Source organism: Camelus bactrianus, chromosome 30 (genome assembly GCF_048773025.1).
Source record: "Camelus bactrianus isolate YW-2024 breed Bactrian camel chromosome 30, ASM4877302v1, whole genome shotgun sequence".
Lineage (NCBI taxonomy): Eukaryota > Metazoa > Chordata > Mammalia > Artiodactyla > Camelidae > Camelus > Camelus bactrianus.
In genome coordinates this window covers 28,587,050-28,610,943 of record NC_133568.1, presented here as the reverse complement: position 1 = coordinate 28,610,943, position 23,894 = coordinate 28,587,050, and the positions used below count along the sequence as shown (strand labels likewise).

The following is a 23,894-nucleotide window of genomic DNA, read 5'->3' as shown; positions in this document are numbered from 1 at the left end:
AATAACAAACAGAGAACTGGTCCCATCCATCTAAAGACCATAGAAAATAATGTCCGCACCTCAGTCATGCAGGCAGGCTAAGCAGGGGCCGGGACATCCCCCACACAAGCTGGAAAGAAGGACCAACACCCGGGCCGGGGTGTTGTCAAGGAAATCAGGTGGAGCCAAGACAGTCACACCCTCAGCTGGTAAAGACTCCCCACATCCCTGCCTGGAGGGGTCAGCAAAGACCACATGGGGGGCCTGGATCACAGACTTAGATGTAAAATGATAAAACTTCTAGGAAAAAATAAAAGAGAACCTTTGACGCCTAGAAGTAAGACGCCTGAAACAAAGATAACCCTGGAAAGCGGGGAGTAAACCCATGAGCCGATGTACGGCTGCCTGGAGAAGGGAGGGTGTCCGGGGGTTGTCGCAGGGACGGCGTGGTGCAGCTGAAGGCCCACGTGGGGACACGGCCAAGGCCGCGGGCCCTGACAAGACACAGCTGGCGAAAGACCTGAATGCTTTGAGTTCTATGCTGAATGAAGTAAGGCACACAGGGACAGGAGCTATGACACAGAGGTCCCCAGACAAGGATTAAATGAGAAACTCCAGCATAAGTCCTGAACGAGCTCCTGCAGCAATATTGGGAAAGAAGAGCTGTGCCAGTTCTCCAGGACTGAACAAAGAAATCTTCAGGGCAAAATTCCCCTGAATAAGGCAAAGTAAAAAATAAATCCACACATGGACACAGCACAGTGGAAATTCCAAACACCAAGGCAAACATAAGATCTTAAAACAAAGTAGTGAGAAGAGGCAGACTGTCTTCCACAGACAGACAGTGACACAGAGGGCTCAGCGGTTCTCTCTCAGAGTTTTGGAGGCTGGAAAGTCTGAGATCAAGGTTTTTGGTGAGAGTTCTCTCCCTGGCTTGCAAATGGCCTCCATCTGACTGTGTCCTCATGGCAGAGAGAGAGAGAGAGGGAGAGAGAAATATGTTCCCCCTCCCTCTTCTCATAAGGACACGAACTTCATCATCGGACCCAACCAATGTCTGGTACCCTGTGGCCCAGTCAGGTCGACACATAAAATTAGCCACTCCAGGGGGTTTACAGAGGGACGTAATTAGCAAGGATCAGACTGAAACTCACTTACCAGTTAAAAGATTTAACTTCCCGGTTGGATTAAAGAACAAAATCCAGTTGCAAATGTTTAGAAGAGACACACTACAGCGTAATGACACAGAAAACTGACAGTGAGGTAACCAAAAAGGATGTACCAGGAAATCCTGTCCGCGTACAGGCGGAGGCTCTGGGCCTGGAGTGCCCGCCGTGTGACCATGAGGTCAGCGCTGAAGGTGACACTCAGAGACCTGCGGTGAACGTGCATTTTTGGAGAACACTGTTCAACCCAGTACAGGGACATCCTACAAAATAACCGGCCGGCACTCTCCTGAAGTCTCAAGATCACGAATGGCAGAGAAAAGCCCTGGACTCTCTGGTGACAGAGGAGAGCAGGCACGCGGAAGTTGCCTTGGAGTCCGGGGCTGGGCACTGGCCCAGACAGGACATGGCGGGACGGTGGGGAACTGAACGAGGAGGCTGGGAGAGGACCGAATAGCCCGAGTTTCTCAGCTTCTGCCATCACACTCAGGTTCTTAGAGGGAGCTGGGGGACGGCGATGCGAGAACTCTTTGACCTGTTTTTGCAATGTTCCGTCAGTCTAAAATGTACTTTAAATTAAAAGTTTTAAAGGTTAGTATGGCTGCAGAAGATTGAGACAATGTGACTAAGAAGCTTTAATGTAACAGATGTATGAAGAGCCCGGCACCCAACTACTAGAAAATGCACGATCCTCTCATGCTCGCCAGAAACAGTTATAAAAATTGCCCGCATCCCACGTCACAAAGAACTCCCGACAAGGATTCAAGAACCGGCATCAAACAACGCACATCCACTACGTGCCAATGGACAAAAGGGACCCACGAGCCACCCACGGTGTCATCTGGAAATCACGCACATGCACACACACACTCACGCAATGAGGGTCAGGGGACAAATCATCACGGGAAATGTTTAACATTTTAAATGAATGCAAGGGAGAGCTCACGTGCAGTAAAGCTGGGATGGGAACACCTGCAACCTTCCAGGCGTGTATTAGGACAAAGACCAAAAAAGGAGGAAGCTCTGTGTCCCATCAAGGAAACTGACAAAGAACAGAGAAAACCCAAAGCACAGAGACACATACAAGAACGTTCGCAGCAGCCAACTCTTTACGATTGAGAAGTGGGATTGACCTGCCAGCTCTGGGCAGGGAAGGGCCCCTGGGGTCTGACCCTGAGATGCGCGAGCTTCAGCAGCGCACCCGCCACCGTGCACCTCAGGAGTGAACGTGCACTGGAGGAGCAGCAGCATAAGGATGCTCAGAGTCTAACGTCACGTGTATGTTTTAAACACCAAATAGCTGCAAACTGCAGAAGATGTGATGTTCATGCACGTGTGTCATAAAAGTGCAAACTCCTGGGTGGGAGTGAGGCACACACAGACTTGAGGAGACTGGTTATTTCTGGGAGGAAAGAAGGGGAAAGAGATGAAGGGGTTTGGCTTTGTGTCGGAACAGGTTTGAGCTTGGAACCCCGCTTAGAACATCTTGAAGCTCCTCTTTTGGAATTGCCTTCAAAACAGACAACAGCAAAGTCCATCATTTTTCACTTAAAACAAAAATGATGGACTTCATCAATCTAGCCTGTCCCTCAGAAGACAAAGACGGGCCACCGCCAGAAACAAAGGTCAGGTGTCCCAACTCATGACTATTTCTAAAAAGAGTAAAAATCTCTACAAAATCCAGACACACAGAACCACTTTTTTCAGCTCAGATCACACGTGACGGATCTACAAAGCATTAAGAAAAAGGCCAATAAATGCATAGAAAACAACGGTTCCAGGCCACGATCAGATAATTCACGTAAAAGGAATTAATAGTGTGGAAAGGATCCCAGCTCACTCGTCGTGAAAGCTGTGCTGAGAACTTGCTTCTCCTCTCAGACCCGCACGTCGGGAGCCGATGACACCGTGCGACAGATCCTTAAGCAGGCAACTCGGCAATATTTATCAATACGACATATGGACTGCGGGGTTCGCCAACCAGCCTGGAACACGGAGGGCAGGAAGAGCCCGGAAAGAGGGGGCGCGGCACACGGTGGGCGGCAGGTGTCAAGGCTGGTCTCCGGGCCGACCCGGCAGAGTCTGAGCGTTTATCCGGAGGCCTCAGAGGGGTCCGGACACGCACTCAGTCCAGGGATCTCAACACGACAGCCCCCTCGCAAGGCTGCGGCCCTGACCGTGGTTCCCACCGAGCGCGGGGGCCAGAACGCACGTCCCACGGACAGAGAGGGGTGAGGAGCCTCTGACAGCCCGGGGCCAGCTGGCAGGTCAGCCTGCAGTCACGTCCTCTCCACAACCCGATGACCTCACCCAAAACACGCCTCTGACCCAGCAGCCCCCCCACGAACCCATTTCCGCGTGTGAATGTAAATTACCAAAGTTTACTTCAAACATATGCTGTTACCTCTTTCAGAAAGCATTTACGGAGTGTTCACAAACGCTGCCCTGAATTTTTCCTCTCATGACAATGAAGAGAGAGACATAAACAAATAAAAAGACCAGCCAGAAATTCTAAATAATAGAGCAAAATTATAGGGGTCTTGGTTATATAACACTTTCCCGTTCTTCCTCTTTTTTCTATTTTTGTTTTCTGGTTTCATACGCAAAGGGTCTCCAGGCATTTTCTGACTAACTCAGGATTGCTGGGTGGGGGAATCAGAAAGCCACTCAAATCAGCGCAGGTAAAACGGGGTTTTCGGAAAAGACATGGATGAATGACCTAGAAACAAAGGCTGTAATGCAGCTGGCCCCCAAGGGGAGTGGGCATTTCTTGAAAACGCGTCTGTGTTTTCTTTGGCTCTGGGTCTGGCGACCACCCCCGCCCCCTCCATCTTGCAGACGGCCCCTCCTCTCCTCCCTCCTGATGGGCCTCCCCTATCAGTTCTTCTTTTTTGTATATATATAATCAATCAATCTTTATTTGGCTATATTTGATTTAAAATGAGGGTAATTATGGAGAGAAAAAGAGTATGTTTCAGTGAATATTAAATTCTAGTTTTGTTAATTGAGGTCTGTGTTTACTAAGACTCAATTCTCAGCCCATTCCTTGCTGTTTTATTATTGCCAAGTTTAACTGAATTATTAAAAGGACATTCTAGGTTCGTTTCTGAAGCTCAGTAATCCATCCTTGGATGAAGATCAGATGCCCCATGACTTGCAGCCCGGGGATTACATATACTGGAACAGACATGACTTGAACTAGCTCCAAGCTAGATGGAAGGACCCTTTATCAGGTACCCTTAACTGGACCATGAACCATGAAACCAAAGATAATTGACTCTGGGATTAATTTCCACTCAGAAAGGGCCCCTGCCTGGGCCTGGCCTGCAGAGAGGATGGCTGCACCTTACAATTCCGCCTTCACCTGCTTTGTGGGGCCACCCTGTATCCCTGCATACCTGTCACCACCAGAGCTGGTCGTGGTAGGGCTTCCCCAGGCCGAGGAAGGGCTACACCTGGGGGAGGTGCGTCTCCCTCCCCCGCTGCTCTTGGCAGATCAGCTGGGTGGTCCAGGGGCTGCGGATGGTGAGGCCAGGCCGGGTGTGGGGGTGGGGATCCAGGGCAGCAGGAAGCTGGATCCACATGTCGTCTACAGAACCCCAGGTACCAGCAGAGCTGGATGTTTTCTTCCGTTGTGTATGTAAATATTTAGAAGTTATTACGTATTTCCCTGCAAATACAACCTCATCCTGCCTCCCCTGTAACTTTTTATTAGCTAACCGTTATCTCCAGCGTAAACGTCAGAGCTCTGAACCTCAATGGTCTTCCCTCCCCTCACCTCTCCACCCTTACTCCATGGCACTCCCCTCCCCCTCTGGACCCTCCCCCAGTTTCCAGAACTTCCTAGAGCCTGCAGTTAGTCTTTGACCCCTTAGCACCTTCGTGTCACATACATTACACTGAGGTTTTTTTTTACATTTTTAAAAGCATTTGCGGTCGGGTCTATTCCGGATCTAACTGGGATGCAGGACAAAAGACTGCAGGCAGCACAGTGACCCCACGTGGAGCCTGCCCCCACACTGGCACCCCAAGAGCTGGGCCACCCCGAGCTTTCCTCTGTCCTCGTGAAGTTGGATCAGGGAGGACCCAAAACCCAGGCATCCAGAATGAAAACAGCGAAGAGCCTCCTGTCATTTACCTCTCCTGGTGGCTTGCATCTTCTCAGAATTAAAGCTTTGAAATAAAGTTAGGATGTTAGAATGTTGGCATTTCCATCATTAGCCAGTAGAGAATTGCTCTCATTGGGAAGGCAGGAGAGTGCCTTTCAAAGGCCTCCAAGTTCAAACCACAGTCTGCCTTCGTGGATGGCTGACCTTGGCTGTACTCGGGCTGTCGAAGTGTATGTCGCAGAGATGAATAAGCTGAATTTTTCATAAAGCTGGCTGTTACTGCATCCGCCAAGGCAGGGCTTCGGAACTGTACATCACCGCCTATCTCATATGAATTTCCACAACAGGCCGGCAATAATTCAATAATTTGTGTAGAACAACATTTGAAATTCGGCTTTTTATGTGTATTTTTTATAACAGTCAACAGAAAACTGATTGCATCCCTCCAAGGGAAGAGTAATTAGGCATTTTAAGGAAGTTCAGAGGCACACATTAGCACAGAAAACCCATCACTCCCCAGTGTCAGGCACACACATCTCCGAGGCCTCTGCAGAGTCCTTTATCTTTCAGCTCCTCCAAATGCTGCTTCTTAAAAGCATCCAGATGTCTCTCCTAAAGGCAATTCTTTCTTTAAGTTCATAAAGAGTCAGAGACAAAGGAAAAACACATTCTAACATTTGTATGTTTGTCCTCCGGCAATATAAGTTAAACATTAAATTGCATTTCAACTCTAAAAGCCGTTAGGAAAAAGGGACCATGTATAACTTTGGTCAGTGACATTCAGAAATCCACAGTGGTCAAGACAGGCTGCACAAGTCCTGCGATTTTCTCCTGCGACACTGTCAGTGCCCCCGGCACGGGGAAGCGTCCTTGTCTAGGCCGGGGCGTCCAGGAGTCCCAGCACTACCCTGGATGTTGCTGTGAAGACACGGTGTAGACCTGACTAGCACCTCCCATCGGCCGAGCTCCCCCGTGATCAAGTGGGGGACTCAGCCCGTCAGTTAGAAGCCGTCGGAGCCAGAACTGAGGTTTATTGGAGAAAAGCTGTCCTGTTGCTTCTGGCCGCTTGAGTCACTCAGGCAGTTTGTTTAGGACCCTGGGGTTAAGGCTTGAAAAAGCCGATTTAATCATCCACCAGCTAAGACGGCACATCCGAACACATTCACAGAGCTTTAGCCCTGCAGCAGCTGTCCAGCGTGGCGTGGGGTTAGCCCCTGGTGTGGGGGGAAGGAGTACTAGTCAGGGGTCTTCAGAGAAACAGGACTGATGGGAGGAGGGCATCTCTGTCCCCTGTCAAGCAATTTCTTTCAAGGACTGGATCACGGATGGAGAGGGCTGGTAGGTCTAAACTTTGTAGGGTTGGGCCCTCAGGCCGGCAATCAGGCAGGAGCTGGGGATGCAGTCCCACCAGCGGTGCCCGGGGCGTCCCCTCCTGCACGTCCTTGTGACACCTGCTGTCTCTGTCCTGTCCACGATGCCTCCCTGCGTCTTCCAGGCCTGCCTGCTCGCCCACGGGAGGTAACAAAGTACTTGTCTGCTGGTGTTTCAAGACGACATGAACCGGCGTGTGTAAGACCCGCGAACACCCACTTCCCTCCACGCTGAATGGTAAGCACCGCCCTCTAGCACTTGCTGCCTGGTGCTCTGTCATCGAGTGGTCCATTTCCACCTTTTTAAAGTGAATCTGGTCCTGTTTTTCTCTCTGTGACTTCGTTAGTTTGTCTCCTAGGACCGCCATCTCAAAGTACCACAAACCAGGTAGCTGAAAACAACAGAAACTACTCTCCTGCAGTCCTGGAGCTGAAGTCTGACGTCAAGGTGTGGGAGGGCCGGCGCGCCCCTGAGCCTCCAGGGCAGGGTCCTTCCTGCATCTTCCTGGCTCCAGTGGCCCCAGAGCCTTGGCATGTGGCCTCATGGTCCAGGTCCCGCCTCCCCTCCACCGCGCTCCTCCTGTCTGTCTTGGGAGGACACCCGTGGTGTTGGACCGGGGCCACCCCAGGGACCTCATCTCAACTCGATCACACCTGCAAAGATCCTGTTTCCGAAAAAGGTCCTATCGCAGGCACCTGGTAGGAGCGGGACAAGGCTTTCTGGGGACACAGTGCACCCCCAGCGGTGAGCTGTTCTCAGCAGAAAGGACGCTTCACCACCAGGGCAGTAAAGTGCGTGTGATGGAGGGGGCAGCGGGCAGGGGGCGCTAGAGGGCAGCGCCGCCTCAGCTCCCAGCTCCAGGGGGGCGGGGGGGGGGACCAGCCTCAGCTCTCACCGAATTTCCTGTTTCCACCCCACCAGGCTCCACGGGCCGCCCTGCCTCGTGAACCATATGCTTGTCAGCGCGGACGAGCCCTGAGAGCGCAGCAGGGGTGTTGAAAACAAGCCGTTCACGGCTGGGGTCTCCCGGGGAAACAGAAATCCTAGGAGCAGCTGGAGTGGGAGGGCTGTGTCAGTCGGACGTGTACACCCTGCCCAGCAAATACACTGAATCCAGAGCACTTTCCTGTAGTTGAGTGACTTGGATCTTACGGAAAGCTGTCTGCTTTCATTTTTATTAATAAAATGAGGGAGCTATTGGTAAAGGAAAGTACTATGTATATGTGTGTACCGTTTGTAAAGCAGTTTGTATAAAAACTATCAACAAATTGATGGTAGAAAAATGTGTGGAAGGTTTGTTTGTTTGTTTTTTTCCCCTGCGTAACCAAAGTCATACGAATCTCCTTTCCTTTCTTTTTTTCCTGGATAAAAAGAAGTGACAAATGGCTTTTGTGGGGGGAAGAGGGTGTGTGTGTGTGAACGTACGTGTGTGCTTGTCTAGAAGCCTCCCTCAAGTATCTTCCTTGTTTACATAACTTTTCTGTGTTGTACTTCCTGGATTTCATGATGCACCTAATTCTCTTGCAATCGTGACCACAGCAGAGTCTGTCTAATTATTAATTGGAATTTACAGTAAATCAACCCTCAGTAGTGTACAAGTGGATCGTCTACTCTGGGGCCGTCACCAGAAACTGTTCATTACAAACCAGAGATGAAAATGAAGCTCAGGTCTCTTCTAAGCAAAAGGGAAATCTGTTGACGAAGGAATTTTTAAAAAACCCAAAATGCATGTAGTCTGATCTCCTGGGATTTAATTGTATTAATTCACTTACTTCCTTTAGTTTGGGTAATTTGGAGTTTAATTGGACTGAACACAAGTTCACTGAGTGTGTATCACGCATTAAACTTTGTGCTTCTTGCTACAACATGAAAGGCCGAAGGTTGCTGTCCTTGTGAACCGTGCGGTGAGAGATGGACGGGAGGCCGATGACTTCCTGAGAGACATTGAAGAGATGGTGAGGCTTGGATCATTTATCCTTTATTTGTCAAAACAGCCCCTTTTAATTCTAATCAGCAAACTGAATCTCTGTCATTTTGCCCAAAGATGCACGGTCACCTTCGTGTGACATGTGACCTGCCCCTCCGAGGGGAAGCGCCCACCTGGCTCCTCCACCCTGGGTCCTTCCCTGGGGCAGGAAGGACCGGATGTCACTAACACTGGACCTTCCAAATGCCCACCCATCGCTTTATTAAATTGTGTTCCTTATTCCCTCATGTATATTTTTCTCAAAGTACCCATGAATTTGGGGCCAAAATATATGCATGGTGGGATTTCATAAATCTTTAAAAAGAGGTTTTAACTGGAGCTTGGTGAACATGACCTTTGCAGAGAGCACTGTTGGCCTGTGTGAAGTTCCTACACAGCATGAAAGAGAACACTGCTGTTTCCAGGGGGCCTGGATTCCCCAACACCCAGCCTTCACTGCTGTGTGCAGGGCACAAGACCCAGTCTTCCAGAATCCCAGTCACCTGGGAAGACGCAGATACATTTGGCAGGAGAAGCCGTTTGTGATACTAAAACCGGCATCCAAATGGGACCCAGGATGGCCTGAGCTTTAAGTAATATGGGGTGGGGGTAAGTAAGAGTGTCATGAGTCCGGGACCAGGAGGTCCTGGCTGGAGTCACTGCCCAGCGCGCCCTTGGGTTCCTCTGGCTCCCTGACTCCCACCCGTCTACGCTTTGCTGTAAGTGAGCTGAAGGCCGGTGGGGCGGGGGGGCAGAAAGCCTGAAAACAGACAAACCTCTCTTCCGCACAGGCTGCGTCCCTCCTCTGCTGCCTCCTGACCTCCCATCTCTAACTCTCGAAACCCCGGGCCAGTCTTCCCTGAGCAAAGGGTCAGATATTGTGATCGTGGACACACTTCTCTTAGAATCACCAGCATCGCATCGAGGTGGCTAGATCCCCGGGTCTGTGAGGGCGGCTGGTTGGGGCAGGCGGCCCTGAACCCACACCAGGAGTTGGCTCTCCCAGCCCAGGACAGCCGGCCCAGGGGACAAGGGCTGAGTTTCTCCGGGCACCACACTTCCCTGCTCCTGATAAACTGTGCGGGTCCCGCGGGCTCCTGGGAAGCGTCGAGGTCAGTTCCCTGACGCGGAAGCGTAGTCGTCGTCGGGGGGCGCCAGCAGCTGGGCCAGCTTCTCTCCTTGCCCCCTGCTTTTCCACCATCAGGAGGAAAAGGCCGAGAATCCAGGAGAAAGGACCATCTGACTGTGTGTGCAGGTGACTAATGTCCAAACAACAGGCTCCCTTTGGACCAAGAGGATGACACCGACCACAAGCCAACAGACAGATGCTTCAGCGCCGCAGGACCCGGGTCCGCCTCCCCCTTCGGCGCGTTTTCGGGTCTGTTCCGCGCGCGCTTTGCCTGCCTCCGGGGGACGCGTGTGCCCTCCAGCGGAGCACCTGCCTGTGTGCGGGGGGGCCTGCAGGGCGCCCCTGGTTTCTCAGGCGGCCAGGCTTTGCCGAGGGCCGAGCCCTGAACCCGGAGTCGGCGGCGCGGATTGGGACGGGCGGCCGCGCCCTGGCCCCGGGGGTCCGCGCGGCGGAATGGGGCGTGGAGCAGGTGCTGTCGCGGGTCCCTCCCAGCGCGCTCGGGCGGGGGCAGTTCGGAAGCTAAGCCGCGAGCGACGAGCAGCGGTCCTGCCCCCCGGAGCACGGGCCCGCCTCCCGGCGCTGGCCCTGCACGCGGTGCCGCGTGCGCCCGGAGCTCGCGCGGCGCGGCGGGCTGGCGGCGGCGGCGGCGGCGGCGGGCGGGGCGGGCTCGGCTCCCGCGGGCCGTGCGTACCTGGCGCGCAGGAAGCCGGAGGCGGGGGAGAGAGGCGGGGCGCCCTGCCCTCCGAGCAGCCGCCGTCAGTCGCCGCCGCCGCCGCCGCCGCGCACCAGCGAGGACGAGCCTGCGGCCCCGGCGGCCCGCAGCCCCGACCCGGAAGGTGGCGCCCGGGACCCCGCGCTGCCCGCGCTTGGGGCCCGGGCGGCGGGGAAGAGGCCTGGACCCCGCGGCGCCCCTCGACCTGGGAGCAGCGAGCGCAGCGCGGTGGGTGAGCCTCGCTGGGGTGCGGGCGGCGCCTTTGTCTGCGCCCGGGGAGCGGGACCGCGGGGCGCGGGGCTCCCCTGGGCAGCGGCGCGGGTGGCGGCAGGTGGCAGCCCGGCCCGGGTGGGCGCGGGTCCGGACGCCGGTCCGGAGCGGCGGGGCTGCACCCGACGGCTGTCCAGGTGTGGGCTCCGGACAGGGGTCGCGGGAAGAGCACGGGTGGGGGTGCGGGTGTAGTTTAGGGGTGGGAGGTGACAAAGGTCAAAGAGGCCGCTCTGGGCGGTGCGGGGACGGGGCTGGTGGCGAGCTTTCGGGCAGGCGGGGTCCCCGCCAACTTAAGAACACACCTGGAGCCGAGCAGACGACCCCTGCCGCCCCCCGCCCCCACACGAAAGCTAGTTTCCCTCTGAGCGCCGAGGGCGGCGACAGGCGACTCGCCCGGCTTCCGCCTTCGCAAGGCCTGTTCCGACTCGGGCCGCGCCGCCTGCGCCCACCTGCGCCCACCTGCGCGCCTGGCGCCGAGACCGTCGGCGCGGGCCCCTCCTGGGCGGGCGTGAGGCCCTCTGGGCCCGGCACCAGGACTGGTGGTCCTGAGGGTGCCATGTGCCCTGCAGGGTTCTGCTGGTGCCCAGGTGGCTCTAGGTCCCTGTGGGATGCTGGTGGCACCGCGTCGTTTCTTTTAGGGTCTACTTTCTCCGTCCGTTCCAGAAGGTGGAGTGGGGTAGGGAAAACTAAGTTTCTTTAGGGATCTCAGGAAGACTGGGCAGGAAGTAGGGACGTCTTGGCTCCCGGTTCTCCGTTTCCCAGTTGCGACGTGAGAATCAGCAGCATGTGTTGGCTTTATTTCTGCGTCCGTGGAAGGCACGTGGGATAGCTCGGATGTGTTGGGAGGGGGGAGGGGTGTGATCCTGGTTGCGGGTGGGGGGGGTTGCTGGCCATCCTGTCCACGGGCACCCACACCCGGGCTAGAAAGAGTTTTTCAGAGGAAAGGAACTTTAGAGTGTGTCTTATTTAAGATCTGTAGCTTTTGGAGATCTTAGCACCCCCCTCCCTCCAGCTCAGGGGGACATTTTACAGAATGTGGCCCACAAGTCAGGGACCACCCTGAATTGGGCTCAGTCCTGCACCCCTGCTCACTGGCAGGCCACCTCTGAGTGCTGGAGGCCTCCACGGACATGGGGTTTGGGGACAGAGCAGTTCCTCAGGGAAGGGTTGGCCCATGACCTGCAAGGGGACCGCAGCCTAAACCTGTGTTTTCCCAACCTGGAGAGGCGCCCCTCGGCAGTTGGATTTTTTAAAGTGGAGTAAACTAAAACCTGAAGGAAAGGAACCTAGCAAAAAATTATTATGAAATGTCAGTTCCCAGTGTTCTGAAATGACTGCCTTTATTAACTCAGGGTTAAACAAGAGCTATTTGGCTCAAATCCACTTTCAAATTCTTTCTAAAGTATCACATTTCTGCCCAGAGATAAGAACTTTTCAGAAAAGTTATTTGTTCTGTGGCTTGGCGTTGAGTCTGTCCACCCTGGTTTCGGTCGGGGATGGCTCGGGCCGCGTGCCCTGGTGGAAGGCATCAGCTGAAAGTGAAAAAGAGAAGAGACCAGCCTCTTCTGTGACTTCTCTAGTTCATCCTGAATTTTTAAATGTTAATTGGAGGTTATGTTGTTTGACTTTCAGTTTCTCTCGTGCGTCTTTAAACATTTGGCACCATACACACACCTGTCTCCGTACCTTCTCTGTCCCAGCACCCAGGCAGTGTTTTGACCACTTGCAAAGTGCCGGCCTGTCTTCCGAGGGCGATGCATCACCTCGTTAAGAGTCACGATGCGCTGGGATACCCTCCTTTGATAGAAATACCCTATCGGTGCTCTCGTTTGTAGTGACTAAGAAACCAAGGCACACTGAGGCCGAGAGGCGCACAGAACTCCATCCCGGGACTCTGCCTCCAGCCCCTCGGTGCTGCCCTGCAGGGTGAACAGGACACCTTGCAAACCCCACAGAGCTGCCTTGCATTTTTAAAAAATTCCATGGCTGAGGAGTAGCCACACCCAACAAAACATGCTTCCTCTTCAGGATGACTGGACCACGAGGCTGCTGTCAGGTCACTGTTAGTCATCCTGCCCTTAACTTCCTCTGTGAAGTTGTCCACAAAGAAGGAAAGACAGCTTGCTAATTCCTCAGTATGGTTTTTGGTACGTAGTCCTTAGGCAGTAGGACACTTCGACTGGCCCATCAGAGCCACTGCAGGATGCTTAAGTCAGCCTGAGTTTGGGGCCCCAGGAGCTGGTTTTAGCGCAGCAGAAGTTACCCACAGGGAGACTCTGATGGTCCCACTCAGCAGAGATGCTGATGGAGCAGATGTCAGTCCTCCTGAGTGTGTAGATCGGGTTCAGCCAGAGAAACAGAACCAGTAAGAGAGACACATGAGTGACTCATCACGGGGAGCTGGGGCTGGAGGGGCCAGCCAGACAGGAGGCTGGAACTCTCAGGTGTGAGCTGAAGCCACGTCCAGAGGTAGAATCACCCTCTCATTCTGACCAGGAGTAACCACTGATGCCTCTTCTGAAGCTTTTAGCAATATCTCAGAATCAATAACTCTAAAAAATTCATAAATACGGATCCAGGTTCTGAGAGCTCCACTGAGTAGGGGTGAGGCTCTGTTGTTAAGAAATAGGTGGCTACCAAGGGAATGCGGGTAAACAGACGCTGGTGGGAGGTATGAAACATGGTAGAATTCAGTAATGTAAAACAAGCCACCCAACAGAAAAAGCTGTGGGAGCACAGGCAGGCCTGGAAGAGAATGGGCTAATAAAACACAGAAAGATGTCTAACCTGGGACGATTTTTCATGTCCATCATCCTGGTAAAAATGTTGAACTTCTGACTATACCGAGTCTCGGGGAAGATATGAAGAAGTCAGAACTCACATTATGGCGCGTGGGAGTGTAAACAGACATTTCAGGGAACAATCCAGAAAAGCTGAAGATGGACAGTCCCAGTGACCTGGTGAGTTCACGCCCAAGTGCTCCCGCCCGGGAGAGCCTGGGCAGAGGTGGGTCACAGAAGCAATTTTCTGAAACTTTTTATTTTGAGATAATTGTAGATTCATATGCAATTGTGGGAAATAATACAGAGAGATTCTTACACCCTCTGTAACATCTTGCAAGACGATAGTACAGTCTCATAACCAGGAAGCCAGCGCTGGTACAACCCGTCAGCCGTACCGAGATTTCACCAGACTACACGTCCCGTGTGTCTGTGTGTGTCGTTCTGTGTGGTTTTGTCACGCGTGTAGAACCGTGTGGCCGCCCACAGTAGGTAAGAGGGTTCCACCCCAGGCTCCCTCTGGGTGCCAACTTCCCCCTACCCCAGGCCCTTGGCAACCACCCATCAGTTCCCCATTTTCTGTAATGTCATCATTTCAGAAATGCTTTCTAAATGGAATTAGACCACATTCAGCCTTTTTTGATTGGCTTTTTTCACTCACTGCTGTTCTCCTGCAGTTTCTCCAAGTTGTTGAGGATGCAGGGAGCTCATTCTTTTTTTATCGCTGAGTAGTGTTCCACGGAATGGATGGCCCTTGCCTCATGGTTTTTTGGTTTTAACCATTCACCCTGTGAGGGTTTCCAGTTTGGGGCTATTTGAGTAAAGCTGCTGTGATCACCCATGTCCAGGTTTTTGTGTAAACCCAGCTGTCACTGCTCTGGGATGAATGCCCGAGAGCACTACCGCTGAGTGACACCGTCAGCGCGCGTTCCGTTTTACAAGAACCTGCCCTACTCTTCTCCAGAATGACTGCACCGTTTTCCATCCCACCAGCCAGATGTGAGTGACCCAGCATCCCCAAGACCATGACAGCATGGGGCACTGTCACTGTTTTTCGTTTGGGCTGTTCTAACAGGTGTGCAGTGATACACCACCCGTGATTCTGGTCTGCATTTCCCTCGGGGACGACGATGCCAGTCTTTCCACGTGTGCGTCTGCCTTCTGCGTTCCTCCCGGGGACCAGCTATCTGTGTCTTTGCCCACTTTCTCGTTGGATTGTTTGGTCTTGGCAGCTCCTCCTCTGTTCTAGGAGGGTCCTGACGGTTTCCAGTCACCCTGTCAACCGAGCTTGCCTTCATCCTCTCCACTGGGTCTTCTGCAGAGAGGAGGGTTGTCAGTTCCATGAGGTCCAGTTTATTCACTTTTTCCTTTTATAGGTTGGGATTTAGGTGTGAGATGCAAGATCCCTTGGTCTACCCTGAGTCTGAAAGCTTTTCTCCTGTTTTTTGTTTTTATTTTCCTACAAGTTTTGTGTTTCGGCGTTTTACACTGAAGTCTGTTGTCTGTTGTGAGTTAATTTTGGTAGAAGGTGAGAGGTGTCGGTGGAGGGGTTTTGGTTTTCGTTGGTTTCTGTTCCTGCCTGGGATTGTCCCACTGCTCCCTGACTGTCTGTTGAAAAGACGACTCTTCCTCCAGCAGACTGCTTTTGCATCTTTGTCAGAGGTCGTGCTCACATACTTGTCTGGCTCCGTTTCTGGGTTCCCTGACTGTTCCCTTGGTCAAGATGTCTGTGCCTCCACCACGACCACACTGCTGAGCACTGTGGCTGGAGGGTGAACCTTACCATCAGGTCGAGTGAGTCCTCCCACTTTTCTTCTTTATCAAAATGCTGTCAGCTGTTCCAGCTGTTCCATCATCCCATACATTTTAGAAAAAGCTTGTTTGTATCTACAGGACCCTCGGAATTTTTATGGGAATTTCATCAAGTCAGAGGGACTTGGGGAGAATTAACAGTTTTCCTGTGTGGTGTCTTCCCCACCATGACGACAGGTTGTCTCTATTTAGACCTTCTTTGGTTTCTTTCGTCAGTGTTTTGTAATTTTAAGCACATAGATTCTGAATCTGTGGGGTTTTATTAGGGTATACCGAAGTATTGCATTTTATTTGGAGTAATTTTAAATGGTGTCACGTTTTAACTTCAGTTTCTACACATTTGTAGTTAGCATGTACAAATGTACGTGACTTTTGTGCATCGTTCTTGTGTCCTGCAACCTTGCTGAACCCCCTTGCTAAGTCTAGGAGGTTTGAGGTAGATTCCTCGTGATGCCCATGCAGACCATCATGTCATCTATAAATAAGGAAATGTTACTTCTCCTTTCCAACCTCTGTCTGTTTTATTTCTTTTTCTTGTCTCATTGCAACAGAACTCCCAGGGCTGTGCTGAATAAGAGTTGCAGGAGTGGACATCCTTGCCTTATTCCTGATCCAAGGGGTAAAGCATTCACTTTGTCACCGCTAAGGACGATGTAGCTGTAGAGTTTCTGTCAAAGTTCTTTATTACATTGAGGAAGTGCCCCCTCTATTCCTCACTTACTGTGAGGTTGCATCGTGAGTGGGTGTTGGATGTTTCCTGCCAGTTGATAGGCTCCTGTGATTTTCCTTCTTCAACCTGTTAGTGTGATGGGCTGTACCGATTCATGTTCGAGTTGGCATTGAAACATCCTTGCATGTCTGGAGCGTGGGGTTGGCCGGCGCTGTGTGTTAGAGCAGCGTCTTGTAAGTAGGAACGAACCCCTTCCCCAAGTGTAATTTTACCTAAGGCTTACTGCTGTGAACTTCTCAGCATGAGGGTTTATTTCTGCATGATGTCTGTTGTCTCATACGTGTGTATATACCTATATATATATATATGTGTGACATATATAAAACCCATAAAGAAGCCTAACTTATCTCCTCCCACCCCTCACACAGACTTATCTTCTAAAAGAACACTAAAAAGTGAAATAATGGTGTCCCGCCAGGGCCCCACAGGCACCCTGGGGTCAGACGTCCTCCCAGGAGGCAGAGGCTCCCAGGCTCCCCTGCTCCCCAGTGATGCCGATTTCCTCTCCATCCCTTGAGGACCCTCTGAATCGAGCAACATCCTCATCTTATTACCCCAAGGAAATGGGAGTTCTCAGCAGTCAGCAGACCTGGGGGGTCGTGTGTGTGAGGTCCAGTGCATCCTCTGCTCTGTCCAGTGACCCGTGTGACGGCCGGTGACACTCACCCTGTGCTCCTGAGGTCTTGGAGCACGTGCCCAAAGCCAGGCATCCGAGACCATGCCTTCTTAAGTCACTGTTCCCTGGGTGGGAGGGACAGCAGGCCACCCTCCTGACCCCCAGCCAACACCAGGCCTCGTACCCACGTGGGCCACACACTCTGGGGACCAATCAGACATCAGGGGCTTTTGCTTTAAGAAGAGCTCATTTTTAAAGGAAAGAATAGATGTGAAAATACGAAAAACAGACGCATTTCTCATCAAGGCGGTGCGCCACGCCACACCAAACCAGTGCTGCTTGTGCAGAGGGGTCGGGGCTGAGAGCTGGGGACGAGAGGGCGACGCCCTCCAGTGTGGGAAAGGGCTCCTCTGAGGCCTGAAGCCGCAGCCTTTGACAGGAAATGAGTTTCTGCTCAGAGCCCCTTGGCGGCTTTTCTTGAGGATGCGATGTTCCTCTTTGGTACGAGTTGTAGATTTTAAAACGCAGAAAAGGCTGTTTCACTGAACGCGCTAGTTTTTAACATCACGCTGATTCCGGCTGCGTGGCAGTTAGGCTTGGATTCGGTCCCTGTCTCCCCTGTGTCAGAACCACCTAGAAAACAGAGACGGGTGCCGGTGCCCCTGGCGCGAGGCAGTTGACTGGACAGCCTTTTGTGCTGGGTTTTGCTCTGATTGGTGGCCAGCACGCAGCGCTGACCATCCGACGGCAGCTCTGAGCCACACCAAGGAGCACCAGGTCACGCCCCTGCCGTGCGGACCCTGCAGACGACAGCGGGGGCACCCGGGGTTCTGTGGTGGCCCGAGGTCCCAGCTGGTGAGGGCTGCAGCTCAGGGGGGGCCCAACCCTTCGGCCACCAGCTCCCCGGCTGGACCGAGACTTCCCGTAAGTCGTGGCTGGACGGCAGGCGGAGGCACTAGCGGGACATGCCTTGTTGTCATTTGGTTTTCTGAGGTGTAGGTTTCAAGGAACGACTCCTCTAGATGGCACGTAAATGTCCCCTGGTTTCTCAGGAGTCGGGGTAGGAGGGTGGAGGCGGTGAGGGTTAGGTTTTGTCGGAGGGAGGGGAGCCCAGTTGCCCCCAGCAGACATCGTCCTCACCCTGGATGTGTTAAGTAGGCTGAGGGCCCCTGCTGGCCTGGTCACCACTGATAGCAGCACCCACAAGTGTCAACCCCACCTTCGGGGGTGTCAGGCCACAGAGGATCTCCCCAAGTGGGCTCCTGTCCCAGACCGCATCCTGCCTTCCCTGCAGTTAGCAGTGTCTGTCACTGCAGCCCTGCGGGCAGGAGCAGAAAGCTGGGTGCAAAGACAGCTCCTCCAGCAAAGAGCTCGCAGACTCACGGACCTCCCTGGTCTCCCTGCCATCATTCGCCCACCTAACCAGGGACAGAGGAGAGCTCAGCTTGCGCTGACCTCGACCGGAGTCTGAGCACCTGCCTGAATTGGTTCAGATTAGGTGGGGGACTGGTTCTGGGAGGGGGACACCAGCGCCCAACCCAAGTGTCTGCTGCGGCCGGAGCCCACGTCCTGCGTCCCACGAGGCTGCAGGACGAGGGTGACGCCTAGTGTCCCCCCAGGGCTCCGCCAGCCACCTGCGTGCAAGCCATCCAGAACTCACACTAAATGCAGAGTCCTGGCCCCCTGTCTCGGGACACCACACACAGCCTTGGGGTCCGGGCCCAGGAATCTGTAGTAAGGGGACCACTGCTCAGGGAAAGAGGGGGCGGTGCCCGACGCGTGGCTCGGCGGCGCAGGTCTCCCTGAGCGCCTCTGCCCGCAATGCACGCGGCGACGCGCTGCAGCATTTCTGTCTGTCTCACTGACACACTGACTCGTGGAAAGTCCCGTCCCGTCCCGACAACACGTTCTCCTTTCTGTCATTTAGTTTTGATTCTCTCTCCATTTGGAGAATCACACTCTCTTTCCTGCCGGGAGCGCCGGCGTCTCTGACGGGGAATATTTATGGCTGGTTATATTCCTCACCAGGCTTCCTGTATGGTTGGAACCTAACATTTTTGCTAAACTTGCAAGGAAAGCAAAAAATCCAGAGCTGTGTGGCAGGCTTCCCAGACAGAGCAGACACACAACTGAGTATTTTAAATTCCCTGACCCTCCAGGATGTGCAGAAGGCGACACCATGCCTTTCCAGGCACACCCGGATCAGACCAGGCAGCTCCTGCCGTGAGGTGGGGGGGGGGTGTCGTGTCGTTGGAGAGCCCCGAGTCTGCAGACGGGTTTCCCAGGGCATGACACTTGTCCCACCCCCTGCAGGAGGCCCAGGGCTGCACCTGGCGGAGCAGAGGGGCCGCAGGAGCTGTTTCTCACCCACACGGTGCTGGAAGGTTGGCTCTGCCCTATACCAGTTCCCTCTCCGGGTCTCTCCCGGCGACCTTGAGCCTCTCCTCGTGCCCTGTCTGGGAATCTTCTGGGTTCTTCCCCCAATTCCTGGTCAAAAATCATCTTTGTCTGCTCCTGCCTGGGGTGGTCCCCTGACCCGGTTTCTGGGATGCCCATCTCCCCTGCGGGGCGTTTCACAGCCGTGGCTCTGTTCTCTGGTTTTGATAACATCTGGTTTATAAGGGGTTCAGTGTTCCACCAGGCACTTGCATCCTGGGAAACTTAAAATAGGTTTTCCCGGTCTCACGTCATCCGCCTAGCGCACAGCGGGGGTATTTGTTGCGTCCACGGATGGCAGGTTCCATCAGCCCCAGTCGTCACCATCCAACTGACGCACTGCAGAGCCTGAATTTTGCAGAAGTCCTTTGCCCACGTCTGTTCTGCACCAATCAGAAGAACGTGGGCCGTGATTTATTCAGCTCACTGTGTTGCCTTCAAAGACCAGACAAAGCAGGAGCTTAATAAAACAAACAAAAATGATTTTCACATTTTAGCAGCTGGGTTTCTCTTGGGAGGGAGCGGGGGAGAGTGGTTTTTTTCCTGATTCTCTCAGGTGTCTGAAAACATAATGACCTTGGACTAGAGATTATGGAGTGTAGTCACCAGCTGCAGCTGGTGTCCTGGAAGTACAGTGGGTAAGTCGCATGCCTGTCGGGCCGAGTGCAGCTCTGCGTCTGCGCACCACCCCGTGCTGCTCCGTGAGAGGTGCTGTGAGAAGGAAGGCGGCGATCTTCTGCTCCGGCGCTGTCTCTGTGTGTCAGGGCTTCTCTTTGAAGAGAGGAGGATTTAGAGCGGGTGTTAGAAGCTGGCCTTACTCGTTTCCGACAGTGTCTGGGAACCGTGGTGCGAAGGGGACACAGCCACAGACAGGGTAGACAGCCTTCCTGGAAATGCAGTGAAGCGTCACGGTTAAAGCCCTGTTATGTAACTGAATCGCTTTGCTGTGCACCTGAGACTAACACTGTAAACAGACTACACTTCAATAAAACATAAGAATTAAAAAAGCCACATTATGTAACAGTCCTGACACCAATGTGTATACACATTTCTATAGATGTTTTTCACAGGGGCTTAGCAACACCAGAATAAAGGGCACGATTAGGAACTTAACGAAAATTTCAACGTGAAGGTAGATTAAAACCCGGACTGATTTTCACACCATTTTTTTAAGCCACATTTGTCCGTGAAGCGAGCAGAGGCCCCAGGCGTCACTTTGGCGTGGGCGACTGTGATGCAGCCATCACAGGGTCTTAAGTCTCTGAGGCTGAACTTCATTTGCTTCCATGACACGTGTAAAGAAGAGCCAGGAAAGTGCACCCGGGCCCCTTCCAGAGCCTCGCGCCGGCCTCTCTCCATGGCGCTGCGCTGCCGTGAGCCCCGGGGTCCGCCGGGCTCTGAGGGCGGTGACTCCAGAGGCCTCCACTTCCCGGTCAGAGCACTCTGCCCAGCCGCTCTCCCTGCGCAGGGCTGGTGGGGGGTTTGCCACTCATTACAGACACCCGGGAGCTCCGTGCTGGGGACCCAGGGGGGAGACACAGAAACGCCCAGAGGAGAGGGGCCGTAGGTGTTCATTCATCCCTCAGAGCAGGTGGAGCCCAGACCCAAACCGTGCCCGAGGGCTTCGTGAAAGAAAGAAAACACACGCAGCTGAGGTCTGTGCACGGCGCAGGCCTGGCTGTGTGTTGTGGCCCCTGTGTGTGCGGCCCACGTCTGCACGGCTGGCCGGCTGGGAGCCGGGGAACCAGGATGCCGCTCTCGCCGAAGCCCAGGCGAAGCGCCAGATGCGTGGACTGACCTGCTTTCAGAGGTTTCTATTCTAATATTTGGATGAGGCTTACAGGAGAGTGTAGTTCGAAATCAGCCCTTTGAAAGGTCATGAATTCATTAAGAACTCTCCCCACCAAATCTATAGGTGCCTCGTTTCCACATATTTGAATTCAGCCACGTCGTGACTAGTGATTCGTGGGCTGAGCTCAGATCCCTGCTGGTTTGATGACATGTCTTCCTGCCTCCAGGATGGATCTGCCAGCCACCCAGGGAGGGTCTGCGTTTGCCCCCGACGGTGTATCCCCAGGGACCTCCCTGGACCGGCCACAGGTTCCAGCATCTGCCCGCCGCTCCCCACCGCCGTGTCTGCTCCCCTGGGCCCCCTGCTGTGGAGGCTTCATCTACAGTGAGGGGACCCCTGTGGCCCTGCCTCCACCCACCGCCCTCGGTGCTCAGTGCCCCGCCCCGTCTGCGCCAAGTTCCTCAGGGGCAGCACCGCGCTCGGCAGGGTGCTGCCCACACTTCCTTTTTGTGGTGTCCTTTGTTCCTGCTGAAAAGGGCTTCCGTTTTTGGGGACCCTGCCCCAGGGAGGCCCTCAGCCGCCTGGCCCCTCAGCAGTCCTCTTGGTGACCTGGGCTGCTCCATCTGGCCAGGCTGGTCCTACGGCCACGCCAGCCCCTCCAGCCTCCCTGGTTCACTCGTGGCTCTGCTCACAGGTGGCGCTGTGCTCCAGGGGCGGCTCTGGTGGTCTCAAAACATGCATGTGCTCCTTGTGACATACGTGTGTGACTGTGCGTGCGTGTGTGCATTGTGAATGTGTACCCGTGCGTGCACACTCAGACCGAGCTCTGCTCTGCTCTTCCCCTGCTCACCAGCATCCAGTAGACACTCGAGGAGTTTCGTGTGCCTTGTTGGGACCTGGCCCCCAGCCTTGGGCCCAGTTGTCCGTGTGTTGGACATGATACAGCAGCTTTGCTTAAACCTTGTCAGGAAAGGCTGGATTTTTAAAGATCCCAGGGGTTGCAGAGCAGGTGTGGGAGCCCACACCATCCCTGTGGGAATCAGTGCAGCACCCCATCCAGCCCCCTCATTTCCCCCAGAAAGACAGCAGACGGGCCTCAGGGGCACCAGGTGGCCTGTCCGAGGCCACCCTGCTGCTTGTGGGAAATGAGACTTCCTGCCCCAAATGCCCCGTTGCCATCACCTCTCTGGTCCTTTGAGTCAGTCCTGCGGTGTCTTTGGATGTTACCACCCCTCATTTGAATGCTGTGGTTGATGTCAAATAAGAAGTCACTTATCCACAAAGGCTGTGCTTTGGGGGGAATATGAGTGAGTGAGACACTTCCTTATAGTTTCAGTGGGTCACAGGTCATCAGATAGACATGACATTGTGAATATTCTCTGCCAAGACCTTTGCATTTTTCATCTATTTCCTATAAAGGCAACCAGATAATCTTGATTTTGATGGAGAAATTAAATTATAAGTTCTCCACTTTGTGGTAATAAATCATTGCCTTCTGAAAGGATACTGCCCTTTTTGTTTGTTTGTTTTTGGCCTTAAGGATACCACTCGGCCCTGAACGGCACAGGGAAACCGGGTGACAAGCTCAGGTCCAAGCCAACCGCTCACTGGCGGCCGTGTGTTCGTTGTCTGGGTGGCACCCTGGAGGTGTTTGCTGGCCACTTATTTAAATGCCATCTTCCAAACACAGAGTTTGAAAGGAGATTTACCTTTATGACACATTTCTATTGAGCCTCATGATTTACTGTTGCCCTGCAATGGTTTCCCCGTCCAAGGGAGTGAGGTTTGCACACTTGGTCCAAGTCGTCGTTAATGCGTTTGAGTCGTCAGAATGTACATTAAAATGTGTGAAATGGAAGGAAAGTGCCCTTTTACTCTCCCTGCAGCTCTTTTCCTTAATAACTCCAAGACTGATTGTGTCCAGAGTCCTTTTTTTGAAGACATGAAGTGCCCGGCCAAGTCATCAGGTCAGCTCACAGCCGACCTGGACCCGGAGCTCTGGGCATCGCAGATGGTGCGGCCGCTCCGAGCACAGCTCAGCCCAGGCCCCTGGCCCTGCTGGTACCTGTGAACCTGGGTCAGCCGGCCTCTTGGACCTCGTGGGCTTGGTCAGCACAGCCTCTGCCCCAGCCTGGCTGGAGGGCTGGGAGGACGTGCTTCTGAAATGATCTCCACCTGGCCCCGCGCGGAGTGGGGACCCCCTCCCGCTGGCCACTCTCTGAGGCTTCCCGACTCCAGGGCAGGGTCCTTTCCACTGAGTCGTGCCCCCTTGGGACGTATCTCCCTCCCTTCTGGTTTTTTAAAATTCTATTTCTTACTGAAGTGTGTTGACTTACAATGTCAGTTTCAGGTGTACAGCAAAGCGATTCAGTGACACATACACATGCACAGATATCTATTCCTTTTCATATTCTTCTTCATTAGAGGTATTACAAGATATTGATATACTGTGCTATACAGTAGAAACTTGTGGCAGTGTGTCTGTAATTGTCACCCACCCGCATCCTTTACCTTCTGAAATGCCGCACGCCTGTGTGAAGACGTGCGCCTATCACATCAGCTCTGAGTGTGTGCAGGCGGGACTGATGAGGCTGAGGACGATGCTCACATTCTTTTCCTTGATTAGCATCTGGAAGGTTCTGGGAGGAGGTCTCCCAGGAAAATGGTGCCAGAGAGGAGACTGCCCCTCCCCCGTGGGACTACTGCGGGGTCGGTGATTTGAAACTGGAGGTTTGAGAGCAGCAGTTGTAGAATTCAGGTGTCCTCTGTGTTTTCAGAAAGATTTGGTTTATTTCAGTCGAGACTCAGACCGTAGCTCTTTTGGCCCCAGGCCGCCTGCAAGCCCGTGGGCTCAGTCAGCGCATTCCTCCCCGAGCCCCGCACTCTTGCGCCATCATCCTGCCTGAGGTCAGGGAATCTGTGAGTTGCTCCATTCTTCTGCAATCTGTTGTGCAGGTGGATTAAAACACACTTAGCTCGACAAGTTCTAGCCTTTGAGCACTGGCTCTGGCCTGGAGCGACGCCCA

General features: G+C 53.6%; 1 protein-coding gene and 1 long non-coding RNA gene across 9 annotated transcripts in view; both read left to right on the top strand.

The window, feature by feature from the left end:
• The first annotated feature begins 6,097 nt into the window (after positions 1-6,097).
• Positions 6,098-7,461, top strand: LOC123617177 (uncharacterized). The gene is made up of 3 exons (XR_006725302.2): positions 6,098-6,592; positions 6,750-6,862; positions 6,984-7,461. It is a non-coding gene; the product is annotated as an uncharacterized LOC123617177 (long non-coding RNA).
• A 2,709-nt stretch (positions 7,462-10,170) lies between these two features.
• The window catches only part of MBP (myelin basic protein), an 83,996-nt gene continuing 70,272 nt past the window's right edge, over positions 10,171-23,894 (top strand). For 3 of the 8 annotated variants that reach the window (XM_074355197.1, XM_074355194.1, XM_074355201.1), the window contains exon 1: positions 10,352-10,660. The gene's annotated coding sequence lies outside the window, so the exon portion shown is untranslated. Of the gene's footprint in view, positions 10,190-10,349; positions 10,665-23,894 lie in introns of those variants that run through there. The other 5 variants (XM_074355196.1, XM_074355195.1, XM_074355200.1 and 2 more) reach the window with 5 other exon arrangements.